Source organism: Sus scrofa, chromosome 13 (genome assembly GCF_000003025.6).
Source record: "Sus scrofa isolate TJ Tabasco breed Duroc chromosome 13, Sscrofa11.1, whole genome shotgun sequence".
NCBI lineage: Eukaryota > Metazoa > Chordata > Mammalia > Artiodactyla > Suidae > Sus > Sus scrofa.
This window is the reverse complement of record NC_010455.5, coordinates 75,657,095-75,672,899: the sequence shown is the minus strand read 5'-3', so window position 1 is coordinate 75,672,899 and position 15,805 is coordinate 75,657,095. Positions and strand designations below refer to the sequence as shown.

The following is a 15,805-nucleotide window of genomic DNA, read 5'->3' as shown; positions in this document are numbered from 1 at the left end:
AACATGTGGAATTTAAATTAAAAACGCACTGCTACTTACATTAACACCTAAAGAAATTAAATACTGTGGAGTTCCCATCGTGGCACAGCAGAAATGAATCCAACTAGGAACCATGAGGTTGCGGGTTCAATCCCTGGCTTGCTCAGTGGGTTAAGGATCTGGCATTGCCATGAGCTGTGGTGTAGGTCACAGACATAGCTTGGACCTGGCACTGCTGTGGTGTAGGCCAGGGGCTACGGTTCCAATTGGACCCCTAGCCTGGGAACCTCTATATGCTGTGGGTGTGGCCCTAAAAAGACCAAAAAAATAAATAAATAAATAAATAAATAAATTAAATACTTAAGAATAAATCTAATAAAATATGGGAGCTCCTTGATGGTCTAGTGGTTAGGACTTGATGATTTCACCACTGAGGCCCAGGTTTGATCTCTGGCCTGGGAGCTGTGATCCTTCATTAAGCCACTGTACACTGGGGCCAAAAAAAAAAAAAAAATGTAGATTCCTGTGCTCCACCCCAGGAGATCTAAACTCAAAACCTGATGTGGGACCCAGGAATTCTCATATTTAAATCTAACAAAATACTTACAAGATCTATATGAGAAAAACCATAAAACTCTGATAAATGAAATCAAAGAATCACAAAGTAAATGAAGAGATATTCCATGTTTATGGAAAGGAAGACTTAATGCTATCAAGATTCAGTTCTTCCCATATTATTTATGGATTCAATACAATCCCAATCAAAATATCAGCAAGTTATTTTACAGATATTAACAAACTGATTCTAAAGTTTATAGGAAGATTCAAAGACTCAGAATAGCCAATATAATACTGAAGAGAAGAAGAAAGTTGGATGAATAATGTCACCTAACTTCAAGATTTACCATAAAGCTACAGTGGTCAAGACAGTACAGTATTGGCAAAAGAGTAGAAAAATAGATTGATAGAACAGACCACATATCCAAAAAAAAAATATTGCAAAGTACAATTCCAAAGAATGTACTGCCTATGTTTTCTTCTAGGAGTTTTATGCTTTCAGGTTTCACACTTAAGTCTTTAATCCATTTTGAGTTTAATTTGTACATTGTATAAGAAAGTGGTCCAGTTTTCCCAACACCACTTTCAACAAGAGCCCAGGAATAGACTCCTAAAAATACAGTCAACTGACCTTTGAAAAGAGAGCAAAGGTAATACAATGCAGCAAAGATAATCTCTTCAACAAATGGTGCTGAACAACTGGACATCTATGTGCAAAAAAATGAATCTAGACAAAGGCCTTAAACTTTCCACAAAAATTAACTATAAATGGATCACAGACTTAAATGTAATATGCAAAACTATAAAATTCTTAGAAGATAACAGAATACTTAGAAGACTTTGGATATAGTCACGCCTTTTGTGATACTTATACAACACCAAAGACAAGATCCCTGAAAGAAATAATTGATAAGCTGAAATTCATTAAAATTAAAAACTTTTGCTCTGTGAAACACAATGTCAAGGAGTTCCTATCGTGGCTCAGCGGTAACGAACCCAACTAGTATCCATGAGGATATGGGTTTGATCCCTAGCCCTGCTCAGTGGGTTAAGGATCCAGTGTTGCCGTGAGCTGTGGTGTAGGTCACATATCCAGCTCAGATCCTGCATTGCTGTGGCTGTGGTGTAGATCAACAGCTGCAGCTCCATTCGACCCCTAACCTGGGAACTTCCTTATGCTGCAGGTGCAGCCCTAAAAAGACTGAAAGAAAACAAATAGAAAGACAATGTCAAGAGAATGAAGACAAGCCACAGATTGGCAGAAAATATTGCAAAAGACACACCTGATAAAAGGACTATTATATAAAATATAAAATGAATTCTTAAAATACAACTTTAAGAAAACAAATTGAAAAATTAAAAACATTTAAAAATTGACCAAATACAGGTGGCAAATAAATATTTTAAAAGATATCTACATCATATGTCATCAGAGAAATGTAAATAAAAAAAATTACATACTTATTAGAATGCCAAAATCTGGAATACTGATAATATCAGATGCTGTCAAGAATGTGGAGTAACAGAAACTCATAATACACTGCTGGTGGGAATGCAAAATGTTACAGCCATTTTGGAAGACGGCTTGGTGTTCTCTTTACAAAACTTAATATATTCTTACCATACAATCTAGCAATTATGCTTCTTAACATACACCCAGAAGAGTTGAAAATGTATGCCCAAACAAAAACATGTACATGGAGAATCTGTCTCTCTCTGCCTGACTTATTTCAATTAGCATAATACCTTCTATATTCATCCATGGTGTTGCAATGGCAAAATGTCATTCTTTTTGTGGCTGAGTAATATTCCATCATATATATATATGTACCACATCTTCTTTATCCATCTATCAGTGGGCATTTAGGCTGCTTCTCTATCTTGGCTACTGTGAATAATGCCACAATAAACACAGAGGTGCATACATTTTTTTGAAGTAGTATTTTTGGAGTTTTTTGGGGGGTGTAATTGCTCGCTCATATGGCAGTTCTATTTTTAATTTTTGAGGAATCTCCATACAGTTTTCTAGAGTGGCTGCACCAACTGACCTTCCCACCAATAATGCATGAGGGTTTCCCTTTCTCTACATCATTGCTACCACTTGTTATTTGTTATCTTTTTGATAATGGCTATTTGACAGGTGTGAGGTGGTATCTACTGAGGTATTGATTTGCATTTTGTGATGATTAGCTATGTTGAACAAAGTTTCTCCTGTCTGTTGGCAATCTGTATGTTTTCAAAAAAAAAAAAAGGTCTATTCCAGTCCTCAGCCAATTTTTGAATCAGGTTGTTTTTTGATTTTGAGCTGCTCTTTGTATATTCTGATATAAATCCCTATCAAATATACCATTTACGAAAATGTTCTCTCATTCAGGCTGCCTTTTCATTTTGCTGACAGTTTACTTTGCTGTGTGAAAGCTTTTTAGTTTGATGTAGTCCCACTTGTTCACTTTGCTTTTGTTTTCCTTGCCTGAGGGCACATATCCAAAAAAAATATATTGCAAAGTACAATTCCAAAGAATGTACTGCCTATGTTTTCTTCTAGGAGTTTTATGCTTTCAGGTTTCACATTTAAGTCTTTAATCCATTTTGAGTTTAATTTGTACATTGTATAAGAAAGTGGTCCAGTTTTCCCAACACCACTTTCAACAAATGGTAAATAAATTTGGTCTCTTCAACAGACTGCCCGTTCCCCATTATATATACTCGGCTCCCCTGTCATAAACTGACCATGTAAGTGTGGGTTTCTTTCTTTCTTTTATCTTTCGTCTTTTTAGGGCCGCATCTGCAGCATATGGAGGTTCCAAGGCTAGGGGTCTAATCGGAGCTGTAGCTGCTGGCCTATACCACAGCCACAGCAACACAGGATCTAAGCCACATCTGTGACTTACACCACAGCTCATGGCAATGCCAGATCCTTAACCCACTGAGCAAGGCCAGGGATCAAACCTGTGTCCTTGTGGATGCTAGTTAGGTTCGTTAACCACTGAGCCACGACGGAAACTCCAGTGTGGGTTTATTTCTGAGCTCTATTCTGTTCCATTGATCTATGTGTCTGTTTTTGTGCCAGTACCATACAGTTTTGATTACTCTAAGATTCGTAGTATAGCTTGAAATCAGGGACAGTGATACCTCCAGCTTTGTTCTTCTTTCTTAAAATTGCTTTAGCTATTGGGATTTTGTGTGTTGTGTTTGTGTGTGTGGTTCTATAGAAACTTAAAAAATAGACTTATTATTCCAGTTTTGTGAAAAATATCAATGGAATTTTGATAGATATTGCACTAAATATGTAAATTGCTTTGGGTAGTACAGATATTTTAATAGTATAAATTCTTCTAATCCATGAGCATGATATATCTTTCCATTTATTTATGTCATCTTCAATTCTTCCATCAGCATCTTAAGAGTTTTCAAAGTACAAGTGTTTCATGTCTTTGGTTAAACTTATTCCTAGGTGTTTTATTCTTTACGATGCAGTTGTAAATGGGATTGTAGTCTTTCTCTTTCTGATAGTTCATCATTAGTGTATAGAAAAGCAACAGATTTCTGTACATTGAGTCTGTATCCTGTAACTTCACTGAACTCATTAGGTTTTTCGGTGGAGTCTTTAGGGTTTTCTATTATATCATCTGTTTGTCATCTGCAAAAAGTGGCAATTTTATACCTTCCCTTCTAATATGCTGCGTTTCATCTCTTTTTCTTGTCTGACTGCAATGACTAGGACTATGAATACTATGCTGAATAAAAGTGCTAAGAGTGGGCATCCTTGTCTCCTCCAAGAGGAAAATCTTCCAAAATCTTTCAGTTTTTCAGAGTTGAGTATTAAAGCTAGCTGTGGGTCTGTCATATATGGCCTTTATTATACTGAAGTATGTTCCCTCTACACCTTTTTTGAAGTTCTTATTATACGTGGATATAGAATTTTGTCCATTTTGAATGCTTTTTGAATGTTTTTGAGGGGGGTTGTTTTTAGGGCCACACCAATGGCATATGGAGGTTTCCAGGCTAGGGGTTGAATCAGAGCTATAGGCGCTGGCCTACACCATGGGCACAGCAACACCACATCTGAGCCGTGGCTGCAACCTACACCACAGCTCACAGCAACGATGGACACCTGTCCCACGAGCGAGACCAGGGATCGAACCTGTGTCCTCATGGATACTAATCAGATTTGTTCCTGCTGAGCCACGATGGGAACTCCTTGAATGCTTTTCTGAATTTTGTTTTTTTGTAAGATTTAATGTTCTATCAATTTCTGCTGTACAGCAGTGACCCAGTCATATATATACATATATATACACACACACGCACATTTTCTCACATTATCTTCCATCATGTTCCATCACAAGTGACTAGATATAGTTCCCTGTGCTATACTGCAGATTCTATTGCTTATCCACGCCAAAAGCAATAGTTTGCATCTACTAACCCCAAACTCTCAGTTCATCCCACACCCTCCCCCTTGGCAACCACAAGTCTGTTCTCCAAGTCCACGAGTTTGTTTCTTTTCTGTAGAAAGGTTCACTTGTGCCATTTATTAGACTCCAGATATAAGTGATATCATACGGTATTTGTCTTTCTCTTTCTGACTTGCTTCACTTAATATGAGTCTCTAGTTCCATCCAAGTTGCTGCAAATGGCATTATTTTGTTCTTTTTATGTTTTTCTGAATTTTGAATGCTTTTTTCCTGCATCTATTGAGATGATCATATCATTTGTTGTTTTAATATGGTGTATCACATTTGTCGACTTAAAAAAAATGCACAACCTACAAGGTGAGAGTTAAGTTTTATTTGGGGCAAAATTAGGACTTAAGCCTAATTGGGAGACAGCATTTTAGGGTAGCCCTGAAAAACTGCTCTGAGGAGGCAAGGGATAGAGGAGCTTTTTCAACAAAGGGCAGGTAGTAGAAACAAAGATTATAGAAAACCAGATATCTCAAGTTGAGGAATTTACCGTGTTTCTATGGGAAGATGCAAAGGTATGGGCTTACTGGTATCATTCATTTGATATGCACTTCAGCCTTCGAGGCCAATATTCTGTTTCCTTCCTGACTTCTTTTGGGGTTCCCTGGTTCACCTTTGGGAGTGGCTGCACTCACAGACGACTGTGATATCCTTTTGTTTTTAAAAAGAGCTATCTGAAATACTGCTCCAAAGAGGCAGGGGGAAATAATATCAGTGTATATGTGATAAAGGTGAAGGAGGTGGTGCATGCAGCCATACACAAATTACAAAAGTTTGTTTCTGGTCTTGTGAAGGTTACTACTGGTCACAAGGAGAAGACATCACTATGAAGGATTTCAGTGTTTTTCTAGATATGAGGAGATGCAAAAGTTGGGCACATGAAATCTTCTAAAAATATTGGACTATCTGAAGACCTGTTCTTTGATTTTTCCCAGAGCAGAGTGCTTCACTCCTGATTTCCACCCTGAGCTCTGCTCAGGGGGTAGTACAGGATGGCAGCTGTGGTAGCCCATGATTTAATCCATGTAGAGGCAGATGGGAAGTGATGGCAAGTGCCAAACTCCAGTTCACACATTGATTGATTTGCGTATGTTGAACCATCCCTGTGACCCTGGGATGAATCCAACTTGATTGCACTGTATGATCTTTTTAGAGTGTTGTTGGATTCAGTTCCGTAAAATTTTGTTGAGGATTTTTGCTTATATATTCATCAAAGATATTGATCTGTAATCTTCCTTTTTGGTAGTGTCTTTGGTTTTAGTATCAGAGCAAGGGTGGCTTCACAGAATGACTCTGAGAGTGTTCTCTCCTCTTCAAACTTTTGGAAGAGTTTGAGGATATAAACTCTCTTTTGTTTGGTAGAATTTCCCATTAAAGACATCCAGTCCTGAACTTTTGTTTGTAGGGAGTTTTTCAAATTACAGATTCTATTTCAGTTCCAATGATCAGTATGTTCAAATTATCTATTTCTTCTTGATTCAGTTTTGGCAGGTTGAATGTTTCTAGGAACTTCTCCATTTCTTGCAGCTTGTCCAATTTGTTAGCACATACTTGTTCATAATATTCTGTTTTTTTGTGTGTGTGTTTCTGTGGTATCAGCTGCTATTTCTCCTCTTTCATTTATTTTATTTGGATCCTCTCTTTTCTTCTTGGTGAGCCTGGCCAGAGGTCTGTCAATTTTCTTTACTCTTTCAAAAAACTGCTCTTAGTTTTATTGATTTTTTCCTATTTTTAAAAAATTTCTATTTCCTCCTGATTTTTATTATCTCCTTCCTTTTGCTGACTTTAGATTTTGTTTGTTCTTCTTTTTCTAATTCTTTTAGGTGGTAAATTAGGTTGCTTGAGATTTTTCTTGTTTATTTTTCTGAGGAAGGCCTGTATCATGAAGAACTTCCCTCTTAGGACTTTTGCTGCATCCCATAGATTTCGTATGGTTGTGTTTTCACTGTCGTTTCTCTCAAGGTATTTTTATACTTTCCTATTTGATTTCATTCTTGACCCTTTTTTTTTTTTTTTTAGTAGCAGACTAAACGGTTAAGTCTCCAAGTAATCTTTTTTTTTTTTTTCTTGTTTCTCTTTCTGTGGTTGATTTCTAGTTTCATGCCACTGTAGTCAGAAAGGATGCTTGAAATAATTTCCATTCTCCTAAATATGCTGGGGCTTGTTTTGTGTCCTAGTATGTGGTCTATCCTAGACAATGTCCCATGTGCACTTGAAAGAAATGTGTATTCTGGTTTTTCTGGATGTAATGTCCTGAAAATATCAATTAGGTCTAATTGTTCTATTGTATCACTTGGGATCACCATTTTGCCTTACTGATTTTCTGTCTGGAAGACCTATTCCTTGATGTCAGTGGGGTATTAAACTCTCCTACGATTATTGTATTCCTGTCAATGTCTATCTTTATGTCTGTTAATAGCTGTTTTATGTATTTAGGTGTTCCTATACTGGGTACATATATGCTGACAAGTATAATATCTCCTTCTTGTATTTCTTTTTAGCATTATACCTTTTTTAATCATTTTTATCTTTATATCATTTTTGTCTTTCTTTATGGCTTTGTTTTGAAGTCTATTTTGTCTGATATGAGTACTGCTACTCCAAATTTTTTTTTCATTTCTATTTGTATGAAACATCTTTTTACATCTCCTCACTTACAATCGACTGCTTGTATGCAGCATATTGTAGGCTCCTGTTTAATTATCTACTCTGCCACCCTATGTCTTTTGATTGGAGCATTTAGTCCATTGACACTTAAAGTAATTATTGATAGATAAGTATTTATTGCCATTGTTTTTTTGTCTTTTTAAGCCACACCCACAGCATATGGAAGTTCCCAGGCTAGGGGTCCAATCAGAGCTATAAGCTGCCGGCCTACACCACTGCCACAGCAACCCAGGATCAGAGCCACGTCTGTGACCCACACCCACACCACAGCTCACAGCAATGCCAGATCCTTAACCCACTGAGCAAGACCAAGGATCGAACCCACAACCCCATGGTTCCTAGTCAGATTCATTAACCACTGAGCCATGATGGGAACTCCTTTATTGCTATTTTAAACCTTGTTTTTCAATTGACTTTGTATTTCTTCTGTTCCTTTCTTTTTCACTTTGTTTTTCCTTTTGTGGTTTGATAGTTTTCTTCAGTATTATGCTTAAGTTCCCTTCTTTTTTGGCTTTTGTGAATCTATTGTATGTTTTTGATTTGTGGTTACCCTGTTTTTCAAGTATATTAACCATTACTGTATTTACCTGCTTTAGACTGGTAGTCATTGAGGCTCAAACACATTCTTTAAAAAAAAAAAAAAAAAACCAATCTACATTTCCTTCCTCCCTTCCTCCACATTTTATGACAATGATGTCCTCATGTTTATCATTTTGCTGAGCACTGAAGTTATTATTACTTTCATAAACAATTTTATTCTATGTACTGGTTTATTTAATTGATTTACTTTCCGACTGTGATTTTCCCTTTCTTATAGATTCTTGCTTCTTTCCTATTTAGAGAAAATCTTTTAATATACCATTTAGGATAGGATTAGCATTGCTGTATTCTTTTAGTTTTTGCTTGTTACCTCTCCTTCAATTCTAAATGAAAAATCTTGCTGGGTAGCGAATCCTAAGTTGAAGGTTTCTGCTTTCCAGGACTTTGAATATATTTTGCCACTCTCTTCCGGTCTACAATGTTGTTGTAGAAAAATAAGCTGAGAGCCTTATGAGGGTTCCCTTGTAATTAGTTCGTGGTTTTTCCCTTGCAGCCTTTATAATCCTCTAACTTTTGCCATTTTAATTATAAAATGTCTTGGGTAGGTCTATTTGGGTTCATCTTGTTTGGGATCCTCCATACTTCCTGTACCTGGATACAATTTCCTTCTTTAGATTTGGGAAGTTTCAACCATAATTTCTTCAAATGCATCTTCAATTTCCTTTTCTCTTCTCTTCTGGGATCCCTATTATGCACAGACTGGGGTGCTTTATATTATCCCATAGATCTCAATACTGCTTTCACTTTTTTTCATTTGTCTTTCTGTCTGATGTTCTGATTGGATAATTTCTATTATTCTATCTTCTAGATCATTTATACATTCTTCTACAATATTCACTTTGTTATTTATTGTCTTTAGTTTGGTTTTCATTTCAGCAACTGAGTTTTCTTTCCCTTTTTTTCTTTTTTTTTCTTTCTTTTTTTTTTTTTTTTTTGTCTTTTTGTCTTTTCTAGGGATGCACCTGTGGCATATGGAGGTTTCTAGGCTAGGGGTCTAACTGGAACTATAGCCACCAGCCTACATCACAGCCATGCCAACATGGGATCCAAGTCGTGTATGTGACCTACACCACAGCTCACAGCAATGCCGGATCCTTAACCCACTGAGCAAGGCCAGGGATCAAACCCACAACCTCATGGTTCTTAGTCGGATTCATTAACCACTAAGCCATGATGGGAAATCCAGCAACTGAGTTTTCTAATTTTAATTGGTTCCTCTGTATAGTTTCTAATTCCTTGTTAAAGTGATCTGCATTTCTATCAAAAGCTCTTAATTCTTTCCGTATTTTCACTACCTCCTTTTTTGAACTCAGGATCTGGTAGACTGGAGAAGTATATTTCACTATGTTTGTTCTTTCAAGGGATTTCTCTTGTTCTTTTAATTGGAAGTGGTTCTGCTTCTTTGTTTTACTTATGTTTCTCTGACTATGAATTTAGGAGAAATAGCTACTGTGGTCTTGAAGGGCTGTTTTTATGTGGGAAGGTACTTGTATAGCTTACATGAGTCTAATATTTTTTTGTTTGAGGGCTGTTTTTAGTATGGATCCCTGCCACATCTTCCCTCAGTGTGTACAGGTCATAATCCCCTTGACAGACGATGTTATTGGTGTTGTCATGACTGCAGCCTGCAAATGGATGTTGAGTGGGGCTTCCTCTTTGCTTTGTGATTGTCATAGCCCTGTTGGGACCAGGGTCTGCTCCCTAGTTGTTGAAGTAGAAGCCCTGAGATCCATTTCTGAGCTGCAGTGTGGGGTAGGCAGGACTAGAGTGCTCCCACTAAAAGAAGAGCTGCTGGGTATTTCTCCATAGGAGTTATCCACTGGAAAGTGTGCTCTGTGGTGTCTGCCACCTGTTGTACACACTCACAAAGTACACTGGTGTTTGCACTGCCCTCAGCCCCACCTCAGCTATGGGAATGCAGGACTTGATGTTCCTCAGGCACTGGGCTCACAAAGCCACTAGCACAGATCCACTGATGTCAGGGACTGGGAGTCACCATAGTCAAGGGTAGTCATGTACATGGACCCACTGTGGGAGCTAGAGTATCAGTGAAGACACCAGCCCTGACTTCATGCATGTGGGCCCAAAAGCCCACAGCTGCTAACTAGACCCACCCCAGCCACAGGAGTACCAATATTACACTCGGCTATCTCACTGGCACTGAACTTACAAAGGTGCCAGTAGCACAGATCTCCCAAAACTGCAAAGTCACCAGACACAGCTCAAGAGTTCAGTCCTGCCTCCACATGTGGGCAACCCTCCAGTTCTTGTGTGTTCCTGGAGCTCACAGAGGTGGAGCTGTGCCAGCTGTAAGCACACTAAGAATGAGGCTACTATGGCAGACCCCCACCCCTCTTTTCAAATCATGTATGTTAACAATGGGGCTTCACTGGAGTTCCCGCTATGGTGCAACAGGATAAGCAGCCTCTTGGGAGCACTAGGATGCAGGTTCAGTCCCAGCAGGCAGAGTGGGTTAAGGATCCCACATTGCTGTGACAATGGCTTGGATTTGATCTATAGTCTGTGAATTCCATATGTTGTGGGGTGGCCAAAAAAGATTTTAAAAAAGAAAATAATGGGCCTTCCTTCATTGGTGAACCTGGGCTCTGTCTTCTGCACACTCCAAGTTGTGGCCCAGGCCACATCCCAGCCCTTTCAGGGTGTCTCCATGCAACCAAACCCAGTTCTCTTCCTGAGTCTGCCTGCTAAAGCCTGAGTTTCAGTGCCTAGCCCCTTGTACACCATCAGACACATATCTCAAGCTGGGGAGTGCATTGAGGTAGCCAGGACCATCTGTTTTGGTCTCTCCCTGTTCTGCCTGCCACAAGCTGGGTGCTTGTGAGGTTATGAAGCTCTATTTCTGTCCCCACTAATTTCCTGACTGGGGAAGCAAGCCCCCAGGATGAGGGAAGCTTTCCTCTTTCACGGCTCCCTCCCAGGGATGCAGGTCCTATCCCAATTCCTTCTTTTTCCTTTTAATTGTCCTACCCAGTTACATGGTGATCTTTCTTCCAACCTTGGTTGTATAAGATCTTCTCTCAGAGTTCAGTAGGTATTCTGTGAGAATTGTTCCACATGTAGATGTAATTCTGATGTATTTGTGAGAGAAGGTGGGTTCTACATCCTTCTATTCTGCCTTCTGATTTGATTTCTCTGTCCTAGTTATTTTAGCTATAATTTTACTACTTTTGTCTTTTAACCTTCATACTAACTTTATAGGTGATTGATCTACTACTTTTACCATGTGTTTGCCTTTACCAGTGAGATAATTTTCTTTCATAATTTTGTTTCCAGAATTGGCTTTTCTTTTCCACTTATAGGACTCCCTTTAACATTTCTTATAAAGACTGGTTTAGTGGTGATGAACTCCTTTAGCTTTTGCTCTATAGAAAATTCTCTCTCTCCTTCAATTCTGAATGGTAACCTAACCAGTTAAGAGTATTCTTGATTTTAAGTTTTTTTTCTTTTAGCACTTTGAATATATCATGCCAGTCCCTTCTAGCCTGTAAAGTTTCTGCTAAAAAATCAGCTGATAGCCTTATGGAGATTCCTTCTAATGTAACTAGGGTCTTGGTCTCTAAGTCTCTCTCTCTCTTTCCCTCCCTCCCTCTCCCTCTCTTTCTTTGGATGCTTTTTTAGATTCTCTTTATTTTTAACTTTTAACATTTAGTTATACTGTGTCTTTATGTGGATATCTTTGGGTTTGTCTTGTTTGAAATTCTTTCTGTGCTTACTGGACTCTTTATGTCTGTTTCCTTCACTAGGTCACAGAAGTTTTAAGCCATTATTTCTTCAAATAAGTTTTCTGTTCCTTTCTCTTCTCTCCTTTTGGGATTCCCAATAATTGCCAATGACAGTATGCTTGATGTTGTCTTAGAGGTCCCTTAAACTAGCCTCATTTTTTAAAATTCTTTTTTTCTTCTGGTTTTGATTAGGTCATTTCTACTACACTGTCATCCAGGTTGCTAATCTATCCTTTTATATTCTCTAATATGCTGTTTAATTCCCTGTAGTGTATTTTTCATTTCAGGTATTGTATTCTTTAGTTCTGATTGAATTCTTTATTATATTTTCTACCACTTTTAGTTCTCACTGAGTTCATTCATTCTTCTTCATGATTTGGAGAATTTTTACAACTATCACTTTGAACTCTTTATCTGGCAAATCGCTTATCTCTGCTTTATATAGTGGTTCTCCCCCGTCCCCCCGCCAAAGTTTTGTCTTATCTTTCATTTGAAAGACGTTCCTTTCTCTCCTGATTCTCCCTGTCTGAGCTTCTGTGTAGTTTTATAAGGTATATCAACTACATCTCTAGCCAGTGCTTGAGGGGTATCTCCTGTCTAGGCTGGGCCACAATTACTGTAGGCACATCAGTGGGTGGGATTGGTCCCCAGGCCACCTGGCTGTAAGGCCTGGCCATGACTGCTATGGGCAGGCATAGACTATCTCTAATTGACTTACTATCAGTCACATACAAATATACTGTTTTCAGGCACAATGAAAATTACATTATCATCCTTAGGACAAATTCTAAATTTTCATTACCTCAAATGAATACACTAGGCCTGTGCTTTCCAACACAGCAGTCAGTAGACACATGTGGCCACTGAGCACCTGAATTGTGCCTAATCCGAAATAAGATGGACTCAAAGTGTAAAATACCCATTGGATTTCAAACACTCTGTTTTAAAAAATGTAAATGTTATAATGATATTTTTAGTAAACTAAGATAAATAGAATATATTAATTTTACTTGTTTCTTTTTACTTTAGTATGACTGCCAGAAAATTTTATACATAAGTGATTCATACTATATTTCTACTGGACAGAGCTATATTAGAGTATCTCAAGAATATTTCTTCCAATACAAAGAGAGTCAGAAATAAAAACACAAACTATTTATAAAATAACTATTTCTCTTAGGTATCTGGTATTAGAGATACCTTAAGGATAATATATTTTTTAAACTTTTTTTTTGACCACTGCCATTAATTTTTTGAACTAGAAACAAGAGCTTTCTCTTACTATTACAACATATAGCATTCTAACTATTCTACTGGAGTGGGTGGAATTATTTCAAAAGCAAAAATCAGAGCGGAGGTAGTTAAAAGTAAAGAAATAGTTAAGAGGCAATTTATGTCAGAGATAAAAACCAAAGCTAAGGGTGGGCAGCTAAAGTATGAGAACAGGGGAGTTCCCGTCGTGGCGCAGTGGTTAATGAATCCGACTAGGAACCATGAGGTTGCGGGTTCGGTCCCTGCCCTTGCTCAGTGGGTTAACGATCCGGCGTTGCCGTGAGCTGTGGTGTAGGTTGCAGACGCGGCTCGGATCCCGCGTTGCTGTGGCTCTGGCGTAGGCCGGTGGCTACAGCTCCGATTCAACCCCTAGCCTGGGAACCTCCATATGCCGTGGGAGCGGCCCAAGAAATAGCAACAACAACAACAACAAAACAACAACAAAAAAGACAAAAGACAAAAAAAAAAAAAAAAAAAAAAAAAAAAGTATGAGAACAGGGAAGGGGTTGGGGATTGGAGGTTGAACTCAAATCCTTCTCTGGCTTTGTGGTATGCAATCCTGGGGTTTCAAGAAAATAACACTTCCAGACAGTGAGATTACTGAGAACAATATGATACAAAGCAACAAGGGTTTCTATTTAATTTTCTAAAGGATCCCAACATAAAGCTATAGGCCACTGCAGGCATCAATTTTAGCAAGCTCCCTGTCAATGTTGACTTTGAACACATCAGTGCAGGCCACAGCTCTGTAGCATTTCCACTGAGTAGCGCTTAGAGAGCCAGCCCGTTAAGAATACAGCTCCGGAGTTCCCGTCGTGGCGCAGTGGTTAACGAATCCGACTAGGAACCATGAGGTTGCGGGTTTCGGTCCCTGCCCTTGCTCAGTGGGTTAACGATCTGGCGTTGCCGTGAGCTGTGGTGTAGGTTGTGGACGCGGCTCGGATCCCGCGTTGCTGTGGCTCTGGCGTAGGCCGGTGGCTACAGCTCCGATTCAACCCCTAGCCTGGGAACCTCCATATGCCGCCGAGGGAGCGGCCCAAGAAATAGCAACAACAACAACAACAAAAGACAAAAGACAAAAAAAAAAAAAAAAAAAGAATACAGCTCCCAGCAAGACCTTATCACTGTTGTGTCTCTGTCACCATAAACTTTTAAACAGTAGGTCTGGGCCAATTCATTTGAGTTAGGATCAGCTTTTCTTCATAAGGAAAATGGTGCTTTAAAAAATATAAATTCAAACTTCTAAGTGTGTATATATATATGTGTGTGTGTGTGTGTGGTGTGTATATATATATATATATATATATATATATATATATATAATTGAACAGTGGATTTAAAACAAACTTGAATACTATACAGTTCATCTAAATATTTCAAAAGGAAAACATATACAATGTTTTCTTAAAAATTTTTTTACAATATTTTAGTTTATTTTCTCACACACCTGTATAAGCTAAATATTTTACACTCTGTGCTAGCTTAATACATTAATTTTTTTCATATGTTCTTAATGTTCTCTAAGATTTCCCTGAATATCTCCTTTTCACTTGGATTATTTGGGCAGGAGGGAAAGTAGCAAGTGGTTGCTTGCCTTCTCAACAGAAATGACCTTAGTTTAGTGATTACACTGATCTTTCCCTATGCTTATATAACTATCAAAATAACATCATGTTGTTTAACAACTGTACTTTTAAATTTAACACATTTTAATATTTGATAAAACAAATACCGCCTTTACTCTTCTTTTAAAAAATGTTGCCAGTATCATTCATTTATTCTTTCATATGAATTTTAGAATCATTCTATAAAGTTCTTAAGATGTAACAGTCAATAAATTATATGGACAATCAATTGGGAAAAATCAAATTTAGATCCCTATCAAATATTTTACACCAAAAAATTTTCAGAACAAATACATAAAAAAGAAATTATAAAGCATTAGAAGAAATCTCAGTTTTGATAAAGCTTTATACTATGACATCAAAGATACAAACCTTTAAAAATTAATAGATTAAGCTATTCTAAATAATTATTTATAAAACAAGTATAATTCCATAAAAATTACTAGGCAAAATTAAGGTAAAGTGGGAAAACACACATAATTGCAACAAAACAGAAAAGAGTATGAAGAGCTCTTATAAAATTGTAAATATAAATATCCTTTAAAAATAAGCAAAGAATACAAATAATTTACAAAAGAATGGAAACTGCCATAAGTAGATGAAAAATGCTCAATCTCATTCATAATTAAAGAAATGCAAATTAAAACAAATAATCAAATGCCATTTTTTTCACCCATCAGATTGGCAAAGACAAGCTTAAAAGTAGAGGAAATTAACATGATAAAATGAAATAAATAACAGTGCCCAATATTGAGAAAGAGTGATTCTAACACTGCTAGTAAAAGACTGTATTAATATATCTTTTTGTAATTGACAATATACACTAATATCTTAAAGGCTGTACAACTACTTTTTTTTTTTTTTTTTTTTTTTTTTTTTTTGCTTTTTAGGGCTG

The 15,805-nt window shown here is 37.5% G+C and overlaps 1 protein-coding gene across 13 annotated transcripts in view; it reads right to left on the bottom strand.

Annotated features, from left to right (window-relative positions):
* CEP63 (centrosomal protein 63) overlaps positions 1–15,805 on the bottom strand; it is a 101,466-nt gene that overhangs the window by 34,188 nt on the left and 51,473 nt on the right. The gene's annotated exons all lie outside the window — the stretch shown is intronic.